A 7500-nucleotide genomic window follows, 5' to 3' on the forward strand; every position below is an offset into this window, starting at 1 on the left:
CTGGGTCCGCGTTTGACCCTGTAGTACCGCAGTCACCCCTTATGGGGCTTTCAAGTCGGTGGTACGAAGCATCTGTTAGAGATAATGTCCAGGGAAGAAGGGCTGGCTCCCTTGAGTTGGTGGCCTTAGCGGTTTTCAAGTTTATATGAGGCCGATCATAAAGAGAAAAGAGAGGGAATAAATGTGATACAATGAGTATTCTAGCAGATGAGGACGTTGGCTGAGGCCGTTTTAGAACGTGTGTGGGAGTAGTCTTTGTCTGACTGAGTTTGGTCTTATTTTGCTCACCGTTGGGTTTGTAGTTTGTGGGACACATTAAGAAACGTTCTGCCTGGGATCATGTTGACATTTTTGTGATTTTTACGATGAAGGGATCGGGTAATAAATACAATACCACAATATGGGTACATCAAGTAAGCGTTAATTAACGTAAGTGACTTCATGAACACCATTAGTAAATGATTACTAGACTTTAATTAGCTTTAATCAACTGTTAACTAACTAACTATTATATATCAGTTATTTAATGCTTATTAATGCATTTGCAAAAGTTAATTTAAGGTAAACTAATGTACCCTCACTAGAAAGTGTAACAGGGACCCATTTAAAAATTGTCCACGAATGGGTGGTAAGTACCTCCTGCCCACCAAATAAAGTAGCACATTGCCCAGATGGCACTGAACAACTTCCAACATAGCATAGACTACTTGCCGATTGTGCAAGTCCAAATCGCTACACTTGTGAGTATAAACAGAAGCAGTTAATCATTGTCTGACTGCATCATCAGGGATAAGAAAAGATAAGATGAAAATGTAACAATCCCAGATGGGAAATTTGGTAGGAAAGCATTTGAAAAGCATTTGAAAAGCTAGACCAAAGCAATCTTTGGTCTAGGAATTTATCAACCTGCAGATTAAAGAATTTATAAATTAACAATTTGTGTGATACAAAAATACACTTAAATACATAATCTGCTGTGTGGAACTTCAACTCTTTTTTAAATGACATGCTATATTCATTTATTAATCATTATTAATTGCAGATTGTTGGTGCTTCAAATCCCTATCAAACCCTTGGTCTCATGAGCGTATCGCGTTTGAACACTGCATATGATTCATATAATTTTCTGGATATTATTGTCCAGGGTCAAGGGACATACACAGAATACAGCATCAGCTGCAGTTTGGTTGGAATGCTATTTCTGCCTGTACAGCCTTGAAGTGTCGCAATCACAAAAGACCAACGAGAACAAGCAGTCAATTATCATTTCGCCTTTTACGGCTAAGTCGTTTCAACAGAGATATGTCGCGTTTGTCTACCGTAAAGCCGTTCTAGGCGCATGCATGTGAGCAGGAGACCTCTAAAAGCACTGTTTAGCACTGCTACTTAACAGTTAACACAGAGAACAAAGCCAGCCCTTTCGCCACAATGCATGCTGGGAATATTGGCCAGCGAGTGAAAGTGCCTGCTCACTTCTAGAGAGCTGCCTCCGAAAAAAAAAGGACAAAAAAAAAAAAAGAAAAAACAACTCCTTTCCACAACTGAAAAACCAAGTTTCAAAGTATAAATGAGCGCAGCAACAAAGGAGACCCTCAGAGCTGCAGGCTTAGCCGTGCTCTTAAAGAGATATCACGGAACATTCCTCGATCCGGCCCAGAGGAAGCCACACACAACAACGGCGTAGGGCTGTTGAACGCTGCATTACCTGCACACTTGAATGACCTCTTTCTAATCGCGCAGCCTCTCCCCCTGTAGCTCTGTAAAAAAAAAAACTCTTAATTCTGCGGGATGATGTTTTGTATTTCAGAACATTACATGGGGCTGTACATATGAAAGCAATAGGATGTAGTTTACATTGCCTGTGCTATTTCCCAGAAGATCGGCCCAAGTGCCATTTAAACTTGCGTCCATTGATAGGTCTTTGTTTGTCCGAGTGATTCCATGAAATAATGATTTGCTTTTAGTGGGAAAAAAAAATGGCCAGGGCAAAACAGGAAGTGAACTCGGATGGATTAGAATATGGCCAACAAGTAGCATGTAGCAGAGGCGGAGGAGCTGCTTGCTTCCTCTTTGTTCGATCTGTAACATCAACTGCAGTTTAGTATACTCACGCACCAGCTCAGCTATGATTCTCTGTGCTCGCACTGCCTCAATTGTATAGAATAAGGCCAAATCATATAAATAAATGAACACATTCCACGTTGAAATAGTTCTGTGTGAACTGTGCTGTTATTCATTTGGTGGAATACAGTATGATATGAATACAATACAGGGAAATTCCTCTTTCCGACATGCATCTGTCAGAAATGTTGAGTCATATTTTTTGTATTGGCACCACAATCAGAGGCGATTTAAGCAGGATATTTCTGGTGGGGCGGTCCGAGTTACGCCTGTTTAATATAGCAGTTGATTTGTGTTTCTATCACTTCTAGGAGGTTTCTCGTCGCAACCATCATAACGGTGCACGTTTCACCATTATGATGGTGGTCTTTCTCATTTTTAAAACAAATTCATCCATTCAGTCAATTTCAAAGACGGATGTTGGATTCCTCTCTGAGTCTGATCCCTGGTACGAGTTGAGCACTGCTGTTTGCACGACGTAATGCGACAAAACATATTAAAAAAAACCTCCTGATTGCTCCTCAACGTCCCTTTTGGGCCCCCACCAGCCAACATCCATGTCTCCCCCACTGCCACCTTGATTAAGTGGCAGAAGTACTGTTGTTGGCATGTAGGGGGCCCACAGCCAGAGCTCAGATGCTGTGGAGAGGGCCCAGGGCCAGCCTTTCATTCCTGCTCCCCTGTTCGTCTCTCGGAGCCCCGGCAGACTCCCTCCATGTTGGCGGGCCGGCGAAAACATTCAGACAAAAGCACACGTAATCACCTTAATTAGCCAAGCCCCTACCTCTCTGACCCCGCTCCCGCAGGTTAACTGTGTGTGTGTGTGTGTGTGTGTGTGTGTGTGTGTGTGTGTGTGTGTGTGTGTGTGTGTGTGTGTGTGTGTGTGTGTGTGTGTGTGTGTGTGTGTGTGTGTGTGTGTGTGAGAGAGTTGGGTGTGTGTTTGTGTGTGTGTGTGTGTGTGTGTGTGTGTGTGTGTGTGTGAGAGAGAGAGTTGGGGTGTGTGTGTGTGTGTGTGTGTGTGTGTGTGTTATTCTGACTCAGTCTGTCTGCCTAAACAACTTGCCTGCCTGCCTGCCTTCCTGCCTGTCTGCCTGCCTGTCTGTCTGCTTTCCCATCCGTTTGACTTTCCGTCCCTCTGCCTGGCTACATGCATGCATACACATCCAGGCAATCATCCCTCATGAATCTCATCTCTGGTCCCATACGCAGGCCCTGTGTTCCACACGCAGAGACCTAGAGCCTCATGAGAAGTGGTGTTCTGTGTTGATGTTGTGTGTGTGCGTGTGTGTGTGTGCGTGTGTGTGTGTGTGTAAGTGTAAGTGTGTTTTTGCGTATGTGTGTGTGTGTGTGTGTGTGTGTGTGTGTGTGCATGCGTGTGAATGTGTGTGAGTGCACGAGCGGGTGTGTGAGCGGGTGTGCATGCGTGTATATGTCTGTGCATGCGTGTGTGTGTGTGTGTGTGTGTGTGTGTGTGTGTTCAGGGGGAGTGCTGTCCATCTGTCTGCAGGTGGAGCAGCCGTATTATATGGCACAGTGACAGGGCGAGGGTCTGTGTCTCGCTCCTCCAGGGTGGGTGGATGTTCCCCGGGGTGGGGGGGGTGGGGGGTGAGGGGGGGTGGGGTGGGGTGGGGGAGGAGGGGGGAGTTATTCTTGGCAGGCGGGGGGTGACAGAGCAAGCTGCCCCGGGTCCCGAGGTCGCCACTGGACTACATCCAATGAGACATACACACACACACACACACACACACACACACACACACACACACACACACACACACACACACACACACACACACACACACAAAGAATAAAGCTAGGAGAGATTTCCTTGATTGACACGAAAGCTGCACCCAGAGTCCGAGGACGTGAAGGTCCAGAACCCCTGATGAGAAAGCGGACGGTCACACAGTTCTGCACGAATGTAGCTGATACATATCCTCCTCCTGCATATGATCAGGCCGGCTGGTAATACAACATGAAGCACGCCGGATAGCAAGTAAAACTGCATTACTGTTTGTGTTACCAAACACAAAAGTTTCATAGTGCCGGTGGCATTAGGGCGTAATCTGAAGTATAGACGGCTCTTCCTGAGAGGTAGACATTGCTAACAGTCTTGGTGCTTTATCCACCAAGAAACGGGCTCCATTATTTAGAGCACTAGGGATTTGAGGAGTACAGATCCTTCAAGTTCAGTGTTATGCTAACTATTGCCGCTCGTTCAGATCGCGGGTAAATACGAGGTCGCAGTTTGAATTGTCATTTGTGCAAATATGTTTGGATACCCGTAGTCCACACAGGGAAAAGTGCAATGGTAGTACAGAGATAGAAAGAAGGAATAAGCATTTCACCACAAGCTGAAAATTGATGTTTTTATTCATTGCATTTTGTTAAAAAGATAAAGCAGTCCAAGACCGTGCTTCTATGTCTGTAGAGCTTTTATCTTGAAGGTCAAATTATTTAGTAATGTTTTTCCTGCTCTGATATTCATCAACGGAAATCCCTGTTTGGATAATAGGCCTTTTTGAATTGGAACATAGTTGTTGACTTTTGAATCTTTGTTTTGTGTGGTGCTTTTAATGGCTAGACATTAAAGGAGAAAACCTTGATCTGAAAATCCACTTCAAAAAGAAGCATAATAATATTTATCTTGGTCATTTTACTTTTATTGTATCATAGGTGTTTGTTGCAGGAAGAAGGTTTTATAGTTATATTTGTTTTATGTGTCATGGCCTTTTTACATTTGATCTTGTTCTATTGAGAGCAGGTTTTGAATCGAATGGATGCGGTAAAATAATCTCCTAACGCATGAGATTGAAAGTGGCCAGTATGTTATGAAACATCTTTTCCATAAGATCCCTTTCTAGAATTCTCCTAACTGTCCTAATTGTCATCTCTCTATAATTCTGTGGATATTTAAATTCTGGTGACAGTATTTGTCTTATTAGTTTTTTTGGGGTTATAAAATAACTGCAGACTAATAGGTTGAAGGTTGATACTCTATTTTACATACAATGATGTATTCTGCAATTGGATATAAAATAATAAAATAATGATAAATGGTCAAAGCAAGTTAATAGAATCTGGAAACAAGTAGACGTAATTTGTCTAGGGGATTATTGTAATGGTCATGCAATTATGGGCAGAGCAAAGTTTACTGACATATAATGTGCAGTGGTTGTGAGAAGAGGAAATCTGCTGAAATAATTAGATCAAATATGCTTAGACATGTGTATATTTCATGAACAATAGTTCAAACAAAACTAAATAACATAAGTTAAATTATCCTTTGAATGTTGTAAACAACATGGGTCTATAGTCTCACATTTTTTGGGAGCATCTGAACATTTTGTTTATATTTATATCTTATTCTATCTGCTGTATTTTGGTGTTGTTTCAAATTCAAGATGCATACCAGATAACAGCATACATTGAACGTTTAAAATATGTCAGGGTCACTGTCTAAAGTTCATATTTCTTCATCTTTTGTTAAAATTTTCAATGTGAAAAAGTTGTAGGCATTTGTTTGAAAAGAGGATAGTAACATTGGATAGGAAATATGTAGCATTATAGAGCGCCATGTGACTTATTTGTATATATTAACGCATCGCACCTGGAATGTATTTCAAGTGCGACTTCAGCAGCCCCCCCCACCCCCTCTGCTGAGAGAGCAGATGCACCCCTCTTAGAGAGCCCTCCTGACTCCGCCCACTCCAACGAGTGTCTCACCCGGGCACAATCGATGGCCACGCCCCTTCCCCCTCCTCCTGTTCTCAGACACAGTGATGGCACTCCAGTGCCAGAGACACGCCCCCGCCCCCCCCCCCCCCCCCACCGCCCCCAAACCCCCACCACCCCTTCCACCTCCGCCCGCCCCTTCTTACCCTCCACGACCACCCCCTCCACCCTCCTCCACCCCTCCAACCCTCCACCCTCCTCCACCCCTCCAACCCTCCACCCCCAGCCCCTGCACCCGCCCGTCCCTGCCGCAGGCCAGGCCAGGCCTGGGATCTCCATCTGGGCACAATGGAGCCTCCTCTATCTGCATACGCTGCACATAAAAGGGCCTTTTGTCATGAGCTCTGCACACATGACCGTCCGCCTTTCACCCTGCGCGGCAAAAAAAGAGAAGGAGAAAGAAGGATCGCTCTCTCTCTCTCTCTGGCAACCTAACCCCACCCCCAGGATCCTGACTCCGCCCCCCCGTGCCCCGCACCTCTCCCAGACACCCACACACATGCACACACACACACACACACACACACATACACACACACAAGCACACGTACGCACACACACACACACCCCTTTCTACTCTTTTGCACACAAACACACACACACATACACACACACACACACACACAGCCTGTTCTACCCATTTTACACACACACACACACACACACACACACACACACACACACACACACACACACACACACACACAATTCTACCCTTTTTAAACACAAACACACACACAGTGTTGTCTGGAGAGGAAGAAGGGCAGACCTTGAGAGGGACAGAGATGGAGTGCAGAGGAAAAGTGAGCGAGAGAACGAGGGTTAAAATGACCTAAACAAGTAAAAATAAATAAACGATAAAGGCAAGAGACAGAACTTCCTCCGTCTCTCGTCCGTCTGTTTTTCCTGCCTGGGGAGGGGGTGTGGCTTGGGGTGCACTGCACCAGTTCCCCTTCCTCCTCCTCCTCCTCCTCCTCCTCCTCCTCCTCCTCTATTTTCAGTTCCTCTTCTCGCCCTCTCTCCCCCCCATCCTCTGCGCGGGCCGTGTCCCCGTATGCCCCCGCCGAGAGACAGCCACACATTACAGCATCTGCCCTGCTGAAATATGAATGCTGTCCCCCCTCCTCCTCCCCCTCCTCCTCCCCCTCCTCCTCCCCCGCCCCTCCCCTCCCCGCTGTCTCTGACATTTAAGGGGCATTAGTGGCTGGTCCTGTGCCAGGATATGTACCCCTCTCCCCCACCCCCACCCGTCCCCTAACCAGCTCTGCACATTGTCCTTAGGTATATCAGTGGCTGTCTCTCTGCGGCGGGGCAGGGGCTCTGGTGGTGCAGGTGGGGGTAGTGGTGGTGGTGGTGGTGGTGATGGAGGTGGTGGTGGAGGTGGCCGCAGGTGGGGTTGGTTCTTTTTCTCCAAAAAAAAACCAGCCGGGAATCGCCTGGCTCTCTGAGCTCGGGAGTTGACGGAGAATATGGGTGGGGCGAAAATAAATGAAAAGGGTGGGGATGGTGCAGAGCCACGGTGCACCCGGCTCCGATCGGCCGTGCACGCTCTCCCCACGTGCGCGCTCTCCCCACGTGCGCGCTCTCCCCACGTGCACTCTCTCCACATGCTCTCCCTCCATGTTTACTCACTCCGTGCACTCT

At 46.4% G+C, this 7500-nt stretch overlaps 1 long non-coding RNA gene across 1 annotated transcript in view; it reads left to right on the forward strand.

Moving 5' to 3' along the window:
- The window catches only part of LOC311357379, a 33913-nt gene that overhangs the window by 7941 nt on the left and 18472 nt on the right, over positions 1-7500 (forward strand). The window lies entirely within an intron of this gene.

This window comes from Micromesistius poutassou, assembly GCF_964030765.1.
Source record: "Micromesistius poutassou genome assembly, chromosome: 13".
Taxonomy (NCBI): Eukaryota; Metazoa; Chordata; class Actinopteri; order Gadiformes; family Gadidae; genus Micromesistius; species Micromesistius poutassou.